Source organism: Podarcis raffonei, chromosome 9 (assembly GCF_027172205.1).
Source record: "Podarcis raffonei isolate rPodRaf1 chromosome 9, rPodRaf1.pri, whole genome shotgun sequence".
NCBI lineage: Eukaryota > Metazoa > Chordata > Lepidosauria > Squamata > Lacertidae > Podarcis > Podarcis raffonei.
Window position 1 is genome coordinate 67,763,076 of NC_070610.1, and position 16,438 is coordinate 67,779,513.

Here is a 16,438-nt window from a genome sequence, read left to right on the forward strand (position 1 = left end):
ATTGTATTAGTAGTAGATAAGAGGGATTTAATGGATAGACAGGATCTAACATCCATCTTGCTTTCTCACCTTTGCGGAGCATCGCTAAGGCTTGCACAAATTCTGCTCCACTGCCTTGGAAGCTAGAAATCTGATCACTGTATTAAATGGCTTACAGTGGTTTTCAGATTACAAAAATGTTGCCCCGTTAACATATGGACCCCAAAACACTAAGTGGCTGTGTTGATCATTTGTTAAGAGACTTTATGCTCGAGGAGTTTGGCAGTGACAATCTCCTTGCACCACTCTTGGCAGTTCGTATTTGTATCGTGCTTGAGTCAGTCATCCAAAAGGCAGGATAATTCCAGTGTTGTTGATCTAGCGGTTCTGAATTGACACTACCTACTGGCTGTGGGTTAGGAGCCAGCACAAGTTTTCTGTTCCTGAACTCTAGAAATACATTTTTTTTAAAAAACAACCAAAACTTCAGACAGTACAGTAGGGTCCATGTCACATTTATATTTTCCAGCCTTTACAACAGCACCTGCCCAACAAAGTGTGACTTCTAATATCACTCAACAAACATTGGCCAGATGGTACACGGATATCTATATTTTGTTTATCACTGTCACATCAATATCTATTGGAAACAAAACATTTCTATAAGCAGTTGAATCAAGAAAGACGGCAATTTTAAGCATTTCATTAATTTTGTGCTGATTGTTATAACTGGCAATTGGGTAAGTACTCTGAATAAGAGATTGCAGAATGAATTGCTTCTGCCATGGCTTGTATTGCACAATCCGTTCGTCTCAACATGTTCTCATGCCTCTAAGGAGGTGCTTTTTTAGGGTCCGTCTACCTGCTGTCGCCAGTGGCTGGCAGCAAACCCCAGCATCTTTCTCACTCCTCTTTCCCAAAATTCTTACATATAAAATGCTGGGGCTCCGTACATTGCAGTCATACATGTCTGAACATATAGCTGTTGACTGAAGTTCAGCCACTAATAGTTTTTCAGCTAGAGAGGCTCCAGTTATAGGAATGAGTAGACACACCTGCACTAGGGCTCAATTTCTTTATCAGGCTGTCGCTTAATAAACATGAAACTGAACTGCAGTGAAGAATCATGTAGTGTAAGAATAAGCAAAAAACCTTTGGGCAGGACATTGTAGTCTAGAGTTCTCAAGCCTGCTCTTGCCTATAGCACGACTTTCCCCCTTTAATAAAGAACTTTGCCTACTTGGTATCAGATGATGATGATGATTTAACCCTTAAACACCAGTGTTGGTAGAATGTGGGCCTTAAGCATATAAGGGTGCAGAACAGGAAGTCGATGCAACAAGTTGGCTTAGAAATAGTATTTCCTGCACCATTGAGAATTTTGTTCAGGGTTTTGTCTTAATGGGTATATCTATTGCCTTGTCACTTTTTATGATGCAAAATATTTAAAATGGGGAGTTAGCTCATTCCTTTATTGCAGGGCTGGGAAATCCGTGATCCTCCAGACCTTGTTGGACTCCCAATTCCTGGCAGCCCCAGCCAGCCTGGCAAAGGGTTGTGGATAATGTGGTTTGTAATCCAGGAACCTGGAGGGCTACAGGTTTCCCATCCCTGCTTGCTTGCCAGCCCAATGGCAAGCGCTAGTGTGTAAAAGAAATTTGTAGCTGTTAACTGTACTTATTTTTAGATAGAAGACTTAAACAAAAATACTTGTGCCTTTCAATCTAGAACTCTTTATAGAATGCCCGTGCATTGTTTGAAACTGCTTAAAAGGATCCTTATGTTGGAATGGTGCCTGTGGCTAAAAGGATGATAAACACTACTATGACGAGGACAACGCTAACAATAATTATGATCATTTTAGTGTTTTTCCACCACATCTTCCTTGAAATCTTTGTAGACGTCTTTTGGAAACCGTGAGCCTGAAAGCAAATGGAGAAAGGCACAAGTCAATAAGCAGGGCAACACACCAAACGGCTGCTTTAGAAATGTGGAAGTAGCTTTGTGTAACTTACAAATTACCCCAACAGTTGGTAATCGAAGTCTTAGCTTGCATTGTTTTTCAAACGGATGCAATTCAAAGAATTGTGTGTTAACACACTTAAGCTGTAATCTGAACCCTATTTAAGTGAATAAGCCCTGTTGAATTAAATAGGATTTATGAGTAAGCACGATTACGATAATGCTGTTAGCTTTTTCCCATCAGGCTGCCTGAGTATTTTGAGAGCTGGTGGGAGAGAGAAGTGCAAAATGAGCCTAGAATATTTCTCCTCTTGGAATTCACTGTCGTTGAAGCTGCTTGATTAGCATGAATTGATAATTAAACACTTAAAACAGTTTCTTCAAAGGCCCTGATCACTAACGACTTGTGTTGGAGGAGTAATTTGTGGTGAGCCCCCAAAGTAAGCAACTTGCTGCATTGCTAGCAAATGGACCACGTGGCTTCCCTGTGGATCCAACAAACTTGTTCCATCAGTCCAAGGATTTACACTTGTGCAATGGAGCATACCCCTCCCTGTGCCCCTAAATCTTACGGGTGTTACCCCCATAAGAGTGTGCAAGGAGAGATGGGAAGGAAGCTACCGTATTTTTCGCTCTATAACACGCACTTGACCATAACACGCACATAGTTTTTAGAGGAGGAAAACAAGAAAAAAAATATTCTAAACGAAACAGTAGATGTATGATTTTTGTGGTTCATGCTGTGGCCACAAACATGTGATCTGACAGTGAGTTTGGGGTAGCCCAATGTAAAAATCCTGAGGATCCATGTGGATCCATGCTTTGTAACCATGTTTTTGCACCACTGCGGCCCCAGGCAACGGTGCATGATTTTTTTGGTGCAAGCTGTAGCCATGGACATGCTATGTGATCTGATGGTGAATTTGGGGTGATCCAGTGCAAAAATCCTGAGGATCCATGTGGATCCGTGTTTTGTAACCATGTTTTAAGTGGTGAGGGAAGGAAAAGCACTCAAGGGACAAGGAATACGCATGGGATGTGTGGAGAAGGATGCTGCTAATAATGCAGGAGAAGGGGTTTAAGGGGAGAAGGAACATGCGTGGGGTGGGTGGAAAAGGATGCTATTAATGCAGACGAGGGGTATAAGAGGAGAAGGCTCCTCTCCCGCTTTGCTCCTTTAAAGCAAGCAGGCTCTCTGTCCCTCTCTCCCCATTCAGCGGCTCTTCTCCCGCTTTGCTGTTTCAAAGCGAGCCGCGGAGGAGGGAAGGAAGGGGAACCATGTATCCTCTGCTCACAACTGCAGCAGATCCCCCCGCCATCCGTAGGCATTCGCTCCATAACACGCACAGACATTTCCCCTTACTTTCTAGGAGGAAAAAGTGAGTGTTATGGAGCAAAAAATATGGTACATTTGCAGAATCGTACATCCTTTCAGTGGTTCTCAACCTTGGGTCCCCAGATGTTTTTGGCCTACAACTCCCATGATCCCTAGCTCACAGGACCAGTGGTCAGGGATGATGGGAGTTGTAGGCCAAAAACATTGGGGACCCAAGGTTGAGAAAGGCTGCGTGATGGAGTTAATACGATACAACCCTCAGATCCTGATGCCAATCCTCAAAGAGTCAGCTTAAAGCCATTCTACTGATAAATATTCTGCACAAAGTAAATGAATGTAGAATCACCGCTGTTTGGAGATCATCGCTTCGATCAGCCAGCTCGCTCAGCCGTTCCTCTCTGTCCAAAACTTTTTCAATATTCTGACTCATGACATTTTTCACATCATCCACTTGAACTTGAAGTGTAGAAATTGCAGCATCACCGTGTTTCTGATCAAACGCCATCTGCCCAGGATAAAGTTTTCATTTCACTTATTACACTAAATACGAATAATAATGCTAGCCATGGTTTTGTATAGCAATGTTTCCTGAAAAACAAGTCAGTCAGCCAATTATAAGTTATTTGAAAACCTAATTCAGTACTGAATTATTTCCTTGTTTCCACCAAGTCTCTAGGTTTTATTCAAAAGATTTCTATCCTAATTTTCAGTCCTAAATTCACAGCAGCTCACAGCTCAAAATACAAAAAGCTACAGGTAGAGTAAAAAATAGAACAGTAAAATCCAATATTAAAATGAGAAATAAGGTTTAAAATGCATTTGTTTACTAAGCATTTATCAATGCTGTGTAATGATGCCTTTTAGTATTTTATTTCCAAATTTCCAAAGCGGTATTAAAAATCCAGCACAACTCTCTTGCCATATAAAGCCAACAGGAAAAGTAGTATAAACATGTTAAATGCAACAACCTGCAAGATAAGAAATCAAAACCAACCATGAACCACCCGTTAACTCATTTAACTTTTAGTTTGGACAAGTAATTGGACCTTTTTAACCCCAAATGGTATGAAAGCAGATTGAGAGCCAATATTAAATCAACATAAAAGCTCAGGGTGGGTGGGTGTAAATTCTAAAGGGCAAGCATCAAATTTAAGATGGTGGTACATCTACCAAAGTTCTATTGGCTGAAGCACTTATGGCCGTGCAACAAAACTTTGTTTCTCATTCATCCCCCTACATCCCCCTTAAATCTATGCAGCATTCTCCAACGCTCTGGAGCAGATTTTGGGGGGCAAGGATGTGGAAGTTGCATTACAGAAATTGAACCTGCGTTAATGGAACGTGGCTGAATATTACCATCTGTGTCCCGTCCCCCCAGTCTTCTATCAAAGAATTTTAACTGAGTTGATGGAGAATTTCAGTAGCTCAAATCCAATTAAACCACACACAATTTTTTTATCGGGTGTCTTACCCGCTTAGGGTGAGCTACAAGATAACAACACTTTTGAGATCAGGCAAAACTGTTAGAAAAATAAAGTGGGCCTTGACACATGTCTCAACCGAAAGCAAGAGCAAAGAGGTGCGTCTTCAGCATAATGGTGGAAACTGCAATTTAGATGTCAGATACACAAGGAGCATAACTGCATTCGCACGGGGAACTTTTTGAAATCGGTTTGTATTTGAAAAGCAGATGGTGCAGCTTGTACTAGAAGACAAAGCCAGTCTTCAACGTCTTTGTTAATAAACCTTTCATAGCCTCTAATGGTATACCCCACAGCCTTTCCTCTAGGTGCTAAACTATAATCTAATTTAATTAAACAGATCTAGGGTAGTGGGTGCCTCTTAACATCTACTTTCCTTTGGATGTGCTGTCTTTTACAACCTTTCGGTCTTCCCTCTCCTAGTTTTCAGTAGATAGCGTCCCAGTATCCGGCACTGCCTGCTGTATTGTGAAGTGAGGAGGGAGGGATATTGGCTGTACTCATTGGGGAAGGGAATCCTGCCAACAGATGCCCCCTCCCCCTAAAACTGGGGGAATGTTCAGGGTGGCAGGAGCGCATTACTTCCGGGTTCCGCTGCTCGCGTATGTGCAGAGGCTCAAAATGATGTCATGTACACACGAGGAAGCGGCGCAACACGACCCGCGCACGTGCAGACGCACTGTCACGTCTTGCATTCCGTTCGGGATGCGAACGGGGCTCCGGAACGGATCCCGTTCGCATCCCGAGGTACCACTGTATTCAAGTTATATTTTATAATTGTGTGCTTTCTCCGCAATGTTATCACATGGCCACTAGAGGTCACCCGAGCACTTCTACGAATTAATAGCAAAACAAAAAACATTCCCATGAGGTTAGGGCAATTTACCTTCACGAAACAAATAAATGATTAAACAACACTGAGATGCATGAAAATTCCTAAGTCTCTCCTCACCCATCCCACTTATCTACCATTAAAGTGCATAGAAGTAATTATCTGTTTGTACTGCCAAGTATCACAAAATTCACTATTATAAAGGGTTACTAATATTATTTCCTTCAGCTCTCTGCGAAGATAATGCAGATTTCAGAATGTCTAAAAGACTGCAGAGATTAGTGTCATGTTTGCACTTTTGCAAAGGCTTCTAACATTTGCTTTTTTTGCATTCGTATTGCTGTCCCTTGTTGGATCTTAGGAATGCTCTAAGGAGGCGCAATAACACCAAAAAAAGTGCTAAGGGACTGGTGGTCCATCTAGTTCAGCATCCTCTTTTTGCAGCAACCAACCAAATGCTTGGAGGCTACTCACAAGCAGGACCTGAGTGCAACAACCAAGAGGATGCCAGCGTGGTTAATGAGCAGAATCAAGGAAGCTTACTGGAGACAAGGAGCAGTTCTTCAGAAAATGGTCACTTATCCCCAGTGAGAACAAACATTGACCAAAGAAAGCAGAGATGGTGCAAATAAAGAAATGCAAGGAGCACATTTCAGCTGAGTTTCTACTACAGTGGTACCTTGGGTTACAGACGCTTCAGGTTACAGACTCCACTAACCCAGAAATAGTACCTCAGGTTAAGAACTTTGCTTCAGGATGAGAACAGAAATCGTGTGGCAGTGGCACGGCGGCAGCAGGAGGCCCCATTAGCAAAGGGGTGCTTCAGGTTAAGAACAGTTTCAGGTTAAGAACGGACCTCCAGAACGAATTAAGTTCTTAACCCGAGGTACCACTGTATTGTGATTTTTAGGAACTCCCAAGCCTTACCGACTTCCCTTTCAACTTCCCTTTTACCAATCCCCTCATTTGGGCGCACAAAGAACTGTCTTGCATCTTCCACAGCGAAGAGACATACAAAGCATTCTGCCAGCTTCTCTGCAATTTCTGTTAAGTTGTGGGTGAACATATCAGACGACACAGCGATTCTTCAAACAGCTCTTGTTTATTCACAGGCCAGAACAGAACAGAACAGAACTGAAGGGTTCAGTCAGCCTTATATAGAGCTCCACTAGAACGCAACAGTAACCATTTTCTGTAACTATCCAATCACTGAACGTCACTTTCGATCCCTTATTTGCATATGTGGACCTGAACTATCTCCAGTATCCCCCTGCTGGGCCAGGGTGAGAACTTCAGTACATAACAATTTCCTTTTTCTTCTTTGGCAAACCTTTGACTCCCTTATGATCCAAAGGTCCAGCTGCCTTTGTAGCCTGTTTCCTGCTTCCAATGCACTGACAGTCTTTTTAAAAAAATTATTCCAATGCAGCAAAACACTCAGTTTCAGTCAAATCTAGTTTCCTAATCTTTAATAGAACTCACAGAGAACAGGTAGCAGTAGGACATGAGAAGGGCTTATTTGCCCGTCTATAAGCATCTGGTTCTAATTTCAGCAATTCCTTTCAGTGCCAGTTAGTGACTGATGAACTGTTATTCTTGAAACATGGCAATTTAAGACTTCACGTGTAAGAATAGCTATGCAATTCCCCCACCATTCGCAGAACTTCAACAACAATGGATTCCCATTCTTTATCTGATACATATTTACAGGAAACTCGATGTAACCATACAGCATAGTACAAACCAAAATGAATTAGCATTCAGGGAATAACAGATATGTCAAAGTGGGGGCCCCTATAGCTTTACCAAGTGTGGAAAGACTGAATTTCGATATCCTAAATGTAAAGGGACCCCTGACCATTAGGTCCAGTCGTGGCCGGCTCTGGGGTTGCGCCGCTCATCTCACTTTATTGGCCGAGGGAGCCGGCGTACAGCTTCCGGGTCATGTGGCCAGCATGACTAAGCTGCTTCTGGCGAACTAGAGCAGCGCACAGAAACGCCGTTTACCTTCCCGCCGGAGCGGTACCTATTTATCTACTTGCACTTTGACGTGCTTTCGAACTGCTAGGTTGGCAGGAGCAGGGACCGAGCAACGGGAGCTCACCCCGTCGCGGGGATTCGAACCACCACCCTTCTGATCGGCAAGTCCTAGGCTCTGTGGTTTAACCCACAATGCCACCTGAGTCCCTTCGATATCCTACACAGCAATTAAAGGTGTTGGACCTCTCCTGCTCTTTCACATATCTGGGAAGCTATGCCATAAAGGCTACCTCTGCTGAAATCACCCTTTTCTATCTCCATAGTAATGGCGCAGGAGCCCATTTCTCCCTACATGAAAGTAATGTGTGTGTTAATACAATATTAATACAATATTAATTCTTTAATAATTAATAGTAAATAATGATAGAACAGAATCCAATTTGACCTTACATACACCGTTATTGTTGTTTATTTTTCTCATTTATAATTTTACTGCTTTACCTTCTTTTGTAAACCATTTTGATTTTTTGTTTTTAGAATCAGGCGGTGTGTCCATTTTATGAAATATCGTATTTTTTGCTCTATAAGATTCACTTTTTCCCTCCTAAAAAGTAAGGGGAAATGTGTGTGCGTCTTATGGAGCGAATGCAGGCTGCGCAGCTATCTCAGAAGCCAGAACAGTAAGAGGGATCGCTGCTTTCACTGCGCAGCGATCCCTCTTGCTGTTCTGGCTTCTGAGATTCAGAATATTTTTTTTCTTGTTTTCCTCCTACAAAAACTAGGTGCGTCTTGTGGTCTGGTGCATCTTATAGAGCGAAAAATACGGTAAATAAACCACCAAGGTTTTCTGAAAACACATGGGGCTGCTGCCCCTGCTTGCTCAGCTCACGGACTCCCTCTTGCCTCCCATAACAGTTGACCCAACCCGCTCCCTGCACAACCCACCCACCCACCCTATTCCCTCCCAGCTCACCCCAAACCTTTTAAAGGGGCTTGGGAAACTACTCTCTGAAGCACTGCCCACCCCCCTTTAAACTGCTTGCGTTGTCCGCCTGTGCTGCCTGCTTGCCTGCTGTTTTGTGGTCATGCCGGAGTTGCTGCAGTCGCCTAACTGGTGACTGTGCAAACTGTAGCGTGACAACAGCCTTACAATTTTACTCTATAGTAAGATTAGCTTCACACCCCATTGACAATGCTGATTCAAAGCCTCGGTAGCCTCTTGTGGAAATCATTCCAATTAACTTTTGCAGGCGTGAATAAAATAAGATTATTTTACCTAAAGTAGCTTTAGAAGATCCGGGAGAAGAGTTAAAGTACTTAAAATGTATGCTTGTTTCCCTCTGCTCTTTGGAAGGTATCTGTCTAATGTGATGACGCAGTAGGAAGCAATGATTGAAACTTCTAGTTAATATTTTACTACAGTGACTAGTCTTTTTGAATAAGCTGTACAAATATCAAACTCAGAATGTTTCTGCTGCAGAAACAGTTATTTTACTGACACAATTAGATTTACAGTAAATAGATTGCTCATCTAGTTGTTTTCTTTATTGCAACAGTGAGAGAAGTTGGCAAAGTTACTTACCATGTATTTTGCTAATATCTCTTGAAAATCTGTTCCCAACTCTCAAAACACTGAGCAAAAAGTGCTTGTGATATCAAAGAGTTACTTGACTGCTGATTGCCTTGTAAATCTGGAGGGAAATTGAATAGTTTAACATGGGATTCAAGAATTCTATGATCAACACAATCAAAATGTCAGATAGACATCAATAGGCTTCAATAGCCGCTTCTGAGAGTCGCTTGCCAAACCTCTGCTATAGCTGTGTTTAATGGGAGAAAGTGCTGCAGAGCGTAGTTTGCCCAACCGCTCTCTGAAGCACCTCCCACTTCCACTAAACAGTTCACCTGGTCTGTCGAGCGGCAATTGAAGTTGTGTGAGTACCTCGAACTAGCCAAAAGGACAGAACTAATAAGAGATCACTCAGGTGACAAGGTACAAAATGGAATGGGATTGCTTTAAAAACTACCTGATAAAATATGGTTCCAAAACCAATACTTGGTTGTGCTTAGATTTATCTCACAGATATAAGGGGGTTGGGGTGGGGAAAACTGATTTTAGTAAATGAATGCAGAATATCTGTCACTTAAGTGAAGCGTTGAAGCTGCAAAGAGATAGAGGGAAGGCAACTAATATAGCAGGGATTCAAACTACCGTAGTTTTCCGGAACAGAAAGAAAGAAAAGAAGGATTACAAATATAATTTCTTTCTGAGAACCTGGTGTATAGAGCATTCAAATTACTGTTTGTATCCTTTGAACAATTTTGTGTACTTGACTAATTCATTTTCGTTTATTATTTATCCTTTTTCTTTTTCCCCCTTTCCCCTTTTCTTTCTTTTCTTATTTTTACTTTTTATTTTTATTTTTGAATATTTGGATGTAGTGTTTAATTCATGCTTTCTCTGTATTTTTAAAAAATGCAACAATAATAATAATAATAATACAAAAAACAACAACAACCAGTTCACCTGATCTTCCTGCCACCTGGGCTGCTTCCTCCTTCACCTGCCTGCAATTCTGTCGTCATGGTGTTGGTGTGGCCACCTACTGGCAGTCATGCCAATTGCACCATGACAACATTACATTTCTATGTATATAGGGAAGCATATCTCTAGCGTAATCCTCTAATCCATTTGTTATTACAGTTAATCTTTAAAACCTGGATTAGGCCTGGTTTATTCATGAGAAAAAAATGCTGCAACACTCGACTTACCTTCCCGTACAAACAGGTGCTTTCCGCAAGCCTTTGCATACAACTTCAGTCACTGTTGATGCGGTCCCCTAAAAACAAATGACAAATGTTTGGTGCTTGTTAGGAAAAACATGCTGCGTGAACGTTATTTGTGTATCACCCGGTTGCTATTGGATTTGCACTGCCTTCTGGACTCCTTCGGCACTCGATTAAAGGTGTACTGCTTTTATTTATTCACTTCATAAATTGATATATCACATAATTACAATCATCTCAACAAATGCAATGGAACCAACGAAAGAAGAGTGGCAGATGAAGATGATGGACTTTGCAGAACTGGCGAAGCTGACAGGAAAAATCCGAAAGCAGCACCATCAAGTATTCCAAAAGGATTGGAGTAAATTTATACGATATCTGAGAGATTGTAAACAATTAACATCACTAGCAGGGTTGCTTGACGACTTGTAATGAGAAATTTTCTGTCTTTCTATATTTATTTAAATTTTGAGCCATTGTGTAATGAGTGCAATTAGAATGGGAAAACGTAAAACTTGCAATGATATAAAGGTCAATTTCAAAAGCCATGAGGCGGGAGGGAAGGAAGTCGAAAGGCTCTAAAGGGCAAGAGCAGTAGCGTGGATAATGATGATGTGAATGCATAATATTAAATGGAAAATAAATAAAAATTACACACACACACGCACACACACACACACACGCAATAGAGATAAACCAGTTGAAAACTAACGATAAAATTGGAAATGACTTTAAAAGTCTTCAAGTAGGTGCCAGAGGGAGGGGGCATGTCTGATCTCATTTGGGAGTTCCACAAAATTGGGCCCACAGGACTGAATGCACTACTCCTGGGTGTGCCTAGCAAGCCTTAAAATAAATGGCTTGGTGTGACGTTAACATATGAAAGTGCTGGAGGTGAAATAGTTAAACAGGTTACCCAATCAGAACCCAGGGGGTGGAGTCAGAGGGACTATAAAACGAGCTCTGGGAGGGGCGAAGGGGGGAGTTTGTTGGGAGTTGGGTGGTTGGTTGGAGTGGGAGTGAATTGGGACAGAGTCTGTGGGTAGGTGGAGTTAGTGTAGAGAAATAAGTTGAGTCAGGAACAGTTAGGAGCTAGGAAGACAAGTAAATATCTGAGAGGTGGTTTAGTGAGTGAGAGCAGGTAGCGGAAATTATAGGTCTGGATAGGTACCCTACGATTGTAATTGAACAATACTGTTTATGAAACCACATGCTTGTTAAACTGCAATAAATAAACAGAAGTTTATGTTCCAATTTAAACCTGACTGGACTCAGTATTGTACCAGGTAGGGCCTGGGTGGTGGCAGCGAGAAATAAAGTGGTGGCACAGGGATCAATAGACGGTGAAACGTCCGGGGACCCTGTGTGATCGCCACACTTGGTACCTGGGTGTTTGAGAATTTGCCTTCTCCCATTTCAGTCACCCTGTGCATTTCCACCCAACACTAGAGGCCTTGCTTTGGCAGCCTCTGCTGATAGAGGCATGGGGGACATCAATGAGCAGCGCCTTTTGGGTTTGTTTGTTTTTTGCCAGAGTGCCTAAAATTTACATCATCCTCATTTTTCTTTTAAGGCACACGAGAAACAAAAGTTGTAGTGTTGGCCCAGGAGAAAAATGCCAAAATCTATCCTGGGGCAATACCCTTATTAGACCAACTGAAAAGCCACAGAATTGTCTGCAAGCTTTTTGCTCTAATCCAGAACACTTCATCAGGAGATGGTAAGCAAAGCAGCCAGATCTGGAGGAAAGACACTGTAGAGCCCAGCCTTCCCTAACCTAGTGGTTTCCAGATATTTTGGATGATCACTCCTTGACCGGCTTTGATGTAAGTTGGGGTCCAAGACCGCAGTGGGGTAGGATGGGGGGAAACTAGCCTGATGAAGAAATTTCTGGAGAAAAATCGAAAGATTTCACAGATACATTGTGACATTTGGGCTGCCTAATATTGCCTTCATACAGATCTTGAAATTGTTATTCTTCTTTGTGGCCCTTCCAAAAGTCATCCCACATGGAACTATATGGGACTTGTAGTTTTATTTAGACTATGAGCCATCTTGGGGGTTCCAGAGTGGAAGGGAAAAGGTAAAGGTAAAGGGACCCCTGACCATTAGGTCCAGTCGTGGCCGACTCTGGGGTTGCGGTGCTCATCTCGCTTTATTGGCCGAGGGAGCCGGCGTACAGCTTCCGGGTCATGTGGCCAGCATGACTAAGCCGCTTCTGGCGAACCAGAGCAGCGCACGGAAACGCCGTTTACTTTCCTGGCGGAGCGGAACCTATTTATCTACTTGCACTTTGACGTGCTTTTGAACTGCTAGGTTGGCAGGAGCAGGGATCGAGCAACAGGAGCTCACCTGTTGCGGGGATTCGAACTGCCAACCTTCCGACTAGCCCTAAGATCTGTGGTTTAGATCACAGAACCACAGTGGGGCGTATATTTTAATACAGTGACACAAATAATTTCCCACCTAAACCTTTGTACTCTAGGCTGCTTTTGAACATCAGAGACATGCCCCTTTTCTTTTTAAAATGTTTTTTTTAAAATAATTTTTATTAAAGCTTTCTTAGTTTACAAAAATACGTGCGTTGTCTCTTTTTTCAAGTTGTGTTTTCTACGGATCAGTTTCATCAGTTGTGAGACACTAGTGTTGCGTGCAATATTATTCTACTAAGTGTATGTGTGGGGTTTTGTGTCCGCGTCACTTGTGTGGATTCCCTTTCCATTTGCTTGTTATATTTCCTTGGTGGGGAGAGAGGTTGGGGGTGGCCTAGGATGTGGTTGGTTGTCTTTGGCTGGCTGTAGTGAGATGTGTTTAAGTGTGTGAGTGTGGATTTTTGGGTCACGCTAGCCATATTGATTCATATGCTGTTGGCCAATTCTTCTTGTCTTGTTGGGTTGTGTATGTGATAAAGGGGAGCCATACCGGGGTGAAGGCATCTTCTTCTATTTGTCCCTGTGTCAGTTTTAGTTTTTCTAGTAAGGCTGGTTCCCCATACTATTTGATACCAGTGGTCCATGTTTACTCCTGACAGGCCTCTCCAGTGTCTGGCATCTATGATGCTTTCCCTTTTAAATGTTTGCTGTTGTATTGCATTTTAATTTGTTGGAAGCCGCCCAGAGTGGTTGGGGTAACCCAGTCAGATGGGTGGCATATAAATAATAAATTGTTATTATTCTGAAAAATGCAATGGGCACCATTCAGCCACATTTAAGAAGCACATTGAAATGCCATTGTTTTCAGTGGTGCAGTTCAGTAAATGCTTCCCTCTCTCTGAAATTGGAAGAGAATTAAGTGTTTGATTTTGATAGCATTGTGCCTCATGTGCCCTATTAGGCTGGAAAAAACCCCAGCACTTTGGGAAGAGGATATCAATTTTATATGAGGAAGCTGTCTGCTTGCTCTTAATCTGTTTTAACAACTTTCAAGCCTAACATTTCTAATTGAATGCAGCACTCACAGACCGATTAAAAAAAAAAAGGAAAATCTTTATGAGGTGTTTATCTCATTTAAAATCAAAGATCTAATATCTCTGGTTTCTGGATCCCTCTGGATTGTACAGACTTTAAAAGGAATACTTCAAATAATTCTCTCTCTTATTGGGCATAAAACTCTAGCAAGGGAGGACACAAACAATTCTCCAGTTTGTACTTCTACTGGGTTTAAGAGCCAGTGTGGTTGTAGTGGTTAGAGTTTTGACTAGGACCTGGGTTCAAAACCCTACAAAGCCTACTATGTTTTATCCTAACCTACCTCACAGTGTTGTCAAGAGAGGCTAAAATGGGGAAATGTGTATGCCACCTGGAGTTCCTTGCAGAAAAGGTTAGATATAAATGTATTAAAATAAAGAAAAAGGTCAAAGCTCATGATTTCCAGCTCTACTGTGGGCACAGGAAGGGGAAGAAATGGGATTGCGGGTGGCACAGCATTACCTCAGATCGTAGATGATTGTGGGGCAGGAAAGGGAGGAGAGAGAGTGTGTTTATGTGCCTGGGATGTGGGAAGTTGTGGTGTTTTGGAGGAAAAAGGGCCCATAGGGATTAGAAACTGAGTGGATGAACCCAGAGACTTTGGGATTGTTTGCGCATGTATAGGTTTAGAAAGCAGTATGGGTTTGTATCGTTTAGAAAGCAACATATTTATTATAGGCACTTGACTTAGATGGTTGGCACGACCTTTCTGTGGTAAGGAAACGCAAAACCTTACAGTACATTTAGGGTAGTAGCTTTCAGCTTTTTAAAAAAGTAATACCTCCCTTCCCATTTTGGAATTTGGCAACCTGCAAAGACCCCGCTGAAATAAGTCCGCACAAGTCTACATGACTCTGATTAAAATTCTGTTGGGATGTCTGTGGACCAGGATACAAAACCAACAAGTGCGTAAATAAAGTTACGGAGGGAAAGAATAGCAGTGCCCCCAGCACAGCGGATAAACTGAGGAAGGACGAAATAAAGGAGGGGAGGGATAAAGAGGAATGTATTCCCTGGTACTAGGAAATCACTGGAAAATTAAAGGGGTTCAGCAATCACACGTGAAAGAGGCAAATCCGATTAAGGTAAAATCTTGTGGGTATTATTTAACTGTACATTATCTTATTAAACAATAATCCCCATGGCATGCTAATAACAAAAACAAACAATATACATTTCCAGACTATCAACTGAGAAGACTCTCTTCCAGTGTCCTTTTCTCTCTCACCCTAATCTTAACTCCCCATCCTCTAACTGCCTCTCCTAACTGCCTCTTAACTGCCTCAGAATGCTCCTGTCAATCACAAGAAGCTTTTCACCAACATCCCAAAAGGACCATGAGCATCTATTAGTATTGTTGTTGTCACTCGCTTACAAAGCAGCTATTTCTTCCCCCTAAGCATCGTAAAGAGATTAATTAAAAGCCAAGGAAGTCTTTGCCTGCAGGCTGACAATGTAATAGACCCAATACAAAAGAGGGAAAAAAATTATGAATTCGTATTTATGGGGGTGGGCAGGCAACTTGTCCTGCTTTGCAGAAGATGGTCCTCTGTTTGATGGGCTGTCAGCAGCACAGCCCCCCATTTGAAAAAATTCTCTCTTTGGAGGGCTGTCCAGTCCAAGTCTGGAGAGCATGAGTGGCCTTGGAAGTTGTGAAATCATAGAATCAGAATCACAACCTTGGAAGGGACGCCAGGGTCATCTAGTCCAACCCCCTGAAATTCAGGACTTTTTGTCCAATCAGTGAGCACCTGGGCAGCAGACAGCGAAAACACCTTTGTCACCACCCTCCCCTCTCTGCTGGGATGTCTTCTATTTCTACAGTGGTACCTCAGGTTAAGAACTTAATTCCTTCTGGAGGTCTGTTCTTAACCTGAAACTGTTCTTAACCTGAGGTACCACTTTAGCTAATGGGGCCTCCTGCTGCCGCCGCGTGTTTTCTGTTCTCACCCTGAAGCAAAGTTCTTCACCTGAGGTACTATTTCTGGGTTAGCGGAGTCTGTAACCTGAAGCGCCTGTAACCTGAAGCATATGTAACCCGAGGTACCACTGTATTTGAAATTATTGTTTCGATTGTTTCTAAATTTTCATCTGGATCCAAAAATTAGCACCTGTAAATTTTATGTATATTTCTTTCCCCTTTAATTCACAGAGAGAAGGAACGCTCTGGTGCATCTGCAGCAGCACAAATGGATGCCTTCATCTGCCCCAGCTCCAACAACCACAACTTATTTATATCCTGCCCATCTGGCTGGGTTTCCCCAGCCACCCTGGGCGGCTCCCAACAGAATATTAAAAACCCGATAAAACACCAAAATCTTCCCTAAACAGGGCTGCCTTCAGATGTCTTCTAAAAGTCAGATTGTTGTTTATTTCCTTGACATCTGATGGGAGGGCGTTCCACAGGGCAGGCAAGCAAACATACCTCTCCCACATCGGTTTCTACAGCCACAGCAAGCGCTGCAACCCTCCAACAGTTTGACTTCAGCCCCAAAGATACACTTTTCCATTGTCTCCTGAGACAGAGCGATGCCAACTGAGTCTGTACTTCACTTCTTGTGTGTGTCCATTCTTAAAGTCCCCAGGATTTAACACTTCATGAGAATATCATGCG

The 16,438-nt window shown here is 42.4% G+C and overlaps 1 long non-coding RNA gene across 4 annotated transcripts; it reads right to left on the bottom strand.

Annotated features, from left to right (window-relative positions):
* Positions 1 to 1,689: 1,689 nt before the first annotated feature.
* LOC128421447 (uncharacterized) lies at positions 1,690 to 15,594 on the bottom strand. Of its 4 annotated transcripts, none has more exons than XR_008332317.1 (5): positions 15,576 to 15,594; positions 10,343 to 10,410; positions 9,153 to 9,261; positions 3,624 to 3,782; positions 1,690 to 1,901 (listed from the first exon to the last, which is right to left on the bottom strand). It is a non-coding gene; the product is annotated as an uncharacterized LOC128421447 (long non-coding RNA). The 4 variants fall into 4 exon arrangements; XR_008332315.1 differs by lacking the exon at positions 15,576 to 15,594 and adding an exon at positions 15,053 to 15,112; XR_008332314.1 differs by lacking the exon at positions 15,576 to 15,594 and adding an exon at positions 14,999 to 15,104.
* Between the last annotated feature and the right edge of the window lie 844 nt (positions 15,595 to 16,438).